The following is a 4852-nucleotide window of genomic DNA, read 5'->3' on the forward strand; positions in this document are numbered from 1 at the left end:
CTCTCACAACTCTAGTTTTGTGATAGTCCGGTGCAGCAGTGTATGTCGGAGGTAGCAGTTGAGCGATATAACATGAGCCTGAGAAGTCAGCAGGCAGCCATGTGTATGCTCTGTCTTGGCAAACAAAATAGGTACCCTTAGCAGCTAAGAATGCAGGGGAAGACTGTGACGGGAAAACATATGTTTCGATACAGTCACTCTTCCCTAGTCGAGCTTTCGGATTCCTCCCATTTCCTTGCAAACAGACCTGACCTTGGTGGGGTACGACCCAGATCGGAGTCGAGCTTTTACGTTTGTTCTCACCCAGAGTAATGCCATATACCGTAACATTCCAACCCATGTAAACTCGCAATTCATCCTTGGGAATGAACGGAGTATTATTGACATCTCTAACCATGTCAGTGATTCCTTTTACCAAGGCTCTATTAGCAGAGTTATACCGAGTGGAACGCGGAGGTCGTGGAGGATAGGTCTCTAGGGCATAAGCGAACATGGTCTGAAATGCCCAGAATGATCCATTATAACTAAAGGGCAGAACCAGATAAGGGATGCCCTTGTCCATGGTATGTGGTATCAAGCCACACACCCAGCAGTTTGTTGTGTTAACCACTAGTTGATGTTGGTGCAAGAGCTGAATGAAAGTGTTATTTATAAACTCAGAGCGTCGAGCTTGCTCGTGGGCAGGAAAAGGATGGAAAGAATGAAGAGAAACAACAGTCGGAGAAACAGGAACATGGGGAGATACTGTAGATGTAACAGGTGTAAAGATCAACTGAATACCAAAAATAATTCCGCCTACCAAAGTTATCAAAACAATTAGAAGTGTCAGAGTACATTGCATTAGAAAACATTTGCTACATAATATGTCATATAGCTTTGTCTTGTGCACATTTATGACATTAACCTGTCGCAGTTCAGGAAGCTCCATCTTCTACAACCGTTCGCAACGGATGGTTTGTACCTGTTAAAAACTTGCCTCTGTTTACCCTGGGAGTTCCCAAGATAGACAGAAGAAACCGACCTTGTGTCTGATTCCCTGCAAATTAAAACAAGGCACACGTTACGACCCTACGGTAACCCAGACGGCAAGGTGAGAGAAACAATAAAAACAAAAAGATAAAAAATTTTGAGCAAACTTCCTGACTGAATGGAATGCAGTAAGATCAAAACAGTTTTCAAACAGAAAGGTAATTATGCAATGTCATTAGTTCATAACATGAGAACGTAGATTATATCTGTACTTTCCGGGTCTTGTCTGATCTTGAAATAGCTGGTCTACAGGTGCGGAAATGTTCGACTCCACAGGTGGCAAATGTTCACTTTGTACAATACTCGGTCCAGGATTCAAAGGAGCGGTTCCTGCTGAGGTGTCAAAGTTCTGTGTTTCAGTTCGTGGGTGGTCCGTTATGTACTCTGCATCACTGAAAGGGATGTGCCTAGGAACAGGTTCTGTCTCGGATACACCAAATCCCTGTCTAACCCAATTGTCATAGGGGAGTGGGAGAGGGACACACTTCGTATGGCTAGCGTGCACCCAATTTTTCCTTCCAGCTAGGCGTACAGCAGTTCTTGTTGTGAGGAGTACCTGGAACGGACCCACAAATCTTGGCTGGAGGTTCCGAGTTCGTTCAAAGTTCCGAACTACAACTTGGTCGCCTGGTTTCAACGTGTGGCCTGGACTCTCTGGCAGTTTAGGCAAGGATTCGAATACCTGTTGATGAATAAGGCTTAATTTAGCAGTCAGATCATAAAGATAATCAATCAACATTGGGTATTCAATCTGTTTGAATTTCTTTGGCCTAGGGACTCCCCAAACATTAGCAGGACGACCGAACACAATCTCATATGGGCTAAGCCCTACTCGAGAGTGTACAGTCGCTCTGGTGGACAGTAGAGCTAAAGGCAGTGCGTCTGGCCAAGAGAGACCAGTGGAAGCTTGAATTTTAGCAAGTTTCAGCTTCAGGGTGCCATTGTACCCTTTAACCAAACCCGCTGACTGTGGGTGATTCGCACTGTGGAATTTTTGGTTAATACCCAGACCCGCACACACACTCTTCATAACTTTCCCTACAAACTCACTTCCATTGTCCGACCAAACAATCCGTGGCATACCATACCTGGGGAAGTACTCTTTGAGGAGGATTTTGGCAGTGGACATAGCAGTGTTATCCTTCAACGGATATGCCTCAATCCATCTTGAAAAGGCACAGACTACCACTAGGACGTATTTAAGATTGTTACACCTATCCATGTGGATATAATCCAACTGAATCACTTCAAAGGGACAAGAAGCGGGAGCAAAATGACCAGTTGGGGTTGGGGTTCCCTTGCCAGGATTATGCATCAGGCATATCATGCAGTTTTTCACCACTCTTTCCGCACACTTAGTAATTCCATCGTTCTTCCATACTGGAGCTAACATTTTACAGATCCCTTTCGAACTGATGTGCGCCGCTCCATGCGCCATCGTGACTACCGCAAGTACATACGCATCAGGTAACATCCATCGTTGCTGTACAGACAAATCAACCCAACATCCACTTGAATCCATTTTACCCGTTTTCTCCTTCCATTCATTCTTCTCATTTTCAGTTGCTTCATTCTGGATTGCCTTCACACTTTCAATCGTATTCTCACACATCCCTGATTCAGCAATCCATCTTGCAGACGTTGTAACATACATTCGGCTCGTCATGTTCTTGGCCGTCTCTTTGGCGACCTAATCAGCAAACGCATTCCCACGGCCAACATCATCCGTAATCTTCCGATGTGCACTGCACTTCACAATCGCAACTTAATTCGGTAGGGTCAGGGATTCCAATAGATCACTGATTAACTGTCCATGTTGGATCTTAGTCCCATGGGACGTGAGAAAACCTCTTTCTCTCCAGAGACGTCCAAAGCTATGTGATACGCCGAAGGCGTATTGGCTGTCAGTAAACACATTCACTCTCTTTCCCTCAGCTAAAACACACGCTCTTGTTAGTGCAATTAATTCTGCAGCTTGGGCAGAATTCTGACTTACTCTTGCAGTCTCAACAATCGTACTCAAAGTCGTAACTGCATACGCGGCCGTCACATCACCATTCTGTAATTTAAAACATGACCCATCGACATATAAGGTGCCGCCTGGATCTAGTAACGGAGTATCTTTCAAGTCAATCCTACCTTTTGTCTCTTCCTCAGTTCTGAAACAACAGTCATGGGGCTCTAAATCACTCGACTCCTGAGTAGTCGGCAATCAGCGTTGCTTGGATTCAATATGTTGCATCGCTTGATCTGAATGTGACTTGCCAAAAGCGTCAGCTCATAGCCTGATAGTCTAGCACTGGTGAGGTGCTGAGTTTTCGTTCGATTCATGAGTGTATCCACAGCATGTGGAACCATGACTACTAACATGTTGTTCATGACTAGTCCAGCAGACTGTCGAATAGACACTGCAGCTGCTGCTGTAGCTCTCAAACAACTTGGCAATGCTCTGGCTACCGGATCTAATGTGGATGAGAAATATGCACAAGGCCGCTGTTTGTCACCAAATTGCTGCGTTAAAACACTCAACGCACAACCTTCTCTTTCATGGACATATAATGTAAACGGCTTACTGTAGTCAGGAGTACCCAACACAGGAGCTGAACACAGCGCATCACGTAAGTCGGAGAAGCTCTGCTGACATTCATCAGACCATGGCAAAGGGCTCGGAACACCTTTTCCAGTCAGGGCTACCAATGGTTTTGCCATGAGAGAAAAATTTGGGATCCATTGCCTGCAGTATGACGTAATACCCAAAAACGCACGCACTTCTCTTTGTGTGCTTGGTACAGTCATCTGCGAGATTGCTTTGATTCTCTCTGGGGTCAACCTTCTTCCCTCCTTTGACAAAAGATGACCTAAGTAGGTCACTTCTTGGCAACAATATTGCAGTTTAGAAGGTGACACCTTGTGATGTAAGTCTGACAAATGACGTAATAGAGAAATTGTAGCTGCTTTGCAGGTTTCCTTGTCATCAGCAGCCAGTAAAAGATCGTCTACGTATTGGATCAGAGCAACACCAGGAGGAAGTACAAGAGCATCTAATTGACTCTTCAATGCTTGACTGTAAATTGAAGGGCTCTCACAATAACCTTGTGGAGCGCGCTTGAATCTGAAACTGCGACCTCCTAAGGAGAAACCAAAAATGTCTCTACTTTCCTCGGCTATGGGAATGCTGAAAAATGCATTTTTCAAGTCGATAACTGTAAACCATGAGGCTGAGGCAGGAATCACCGTCAATAATGCAGTGATATCTGGGACCACAGGAAACTGTGGAATCACTATTTTATTAACTTCTCTGAGGTCAATCACAAATCTGTAGATTGGAGGTTTGGAAGGGTCAGTACGTTTCAAAATCGGCAGAACAGGACTATTGCAGACATTTCCTCTAGTTTCCTCAATCACATCTTTCTGTATCAAGTCTTTCACAATCAGTAAGAGTGCTCGTTCACCTTCATTCGAAATCCGATATTGTGGGATTCGTGGGAATTTAACATTTGCTTTCAGACTTACCACATAAGGGGGAATTTCCAAGAGGCCTACATCGTTAGGACCAGTTGCCCAAAGAGTATCAGGGAGAGAACGCAGCTCCGGTGGGAGCTTATCCATTGACATATACATTGGAGAGATGACTCTTTTGCCCAATGTGAGCTGAACTCCCGAAGGAGAACAGTACAGTGTCGCATGTAGGCGTTTCAACAGATCTAAACCAAGCAGATTCTCATTACAACCGGTTGTTAGAATAAGGGGTGCTTCTAGTTCGCATGGCCCAACAGATATTGGCAAAGGACTAGAAACAGGATTGTGAACAGGGGCGCCTGAG

This window comes from Triturus cristatus, chromosome 4_1, assembly GCF_964204655.1.
Source record: "Triturus cristatus chromosome 4_1, aTriCri1.1, whole genome shotgun sequence".
Classification (NCBI taxonomy): Eukaryota; Metazoa; Chordata; class Amphibia; order Caudata; family Salamandridae; genus Triturus; species Triturus cristatus.